This window comes from Penaeus monodon, chromosome 27, assembly GCF_015228065.2.
Source record: "Penaeus monodon isolate SGIC_2016 chromosome 27, NSTDA_Pmon_1, whole genome shotgun sequence".
Lineage (NCBI taxonomy): Eukaryota > Metazoa > Arthropoda > Malacostraca > Decapoda > Penaeidae > Penaeus > Penaeus monodon.
In genome coordinates, this window is record NC_051412.1 from 3,914,773 (window position 1) to 3,915,373 (window position 601).

Genomic DNA, 601 nt, shown 5'->3' on the forward strand with positions numbered 1-601 from the left:
TTTAAGAAATACTTTATCTTTTTATTTTTCAGATGACTCATTACCGTATGGAATATAGGACTGAATATCATTACCAAGCGCTATGAAAAAAATAAAATTGATAATCATAATGAGATGCTTGAGAATCACCGATTTCAGCAAAAAATAAGAAATAAGAAATTATCTGAAATTATCTGCATTAGTGATTCCCACCTCTAAATTATGTCGTAAACAAATATTAATTAACATGAACACGACCGCAATACCTTTCTGTGTGGTGGAGATTAGTAGGGATAATGAGCACATGATATTTCAGGAGATAAATGCAATAAACGACAACTTTTAATGAACAGCTGCACTCCTCACCAAAATCTAATATCCCGAGTATTTTGATGTTATCTAGGTAAGGGTAAAGGAGACTGTGTATTCAATTTGAATGAGCAATATCCTGCCTGCCGGAGGGGACAAAGTGACTGATGTTTAACGAGAAGAGAAATATAGTGTTGGTGACACGGAAGGTGATAATTGATTATACTAGTGGAACGGAGTGTAAGCTAGTGTATCAGTGTTTTCATGTGTATTTTTTTTTATCTCTTATTAACGCATACGTTACTATATGCAG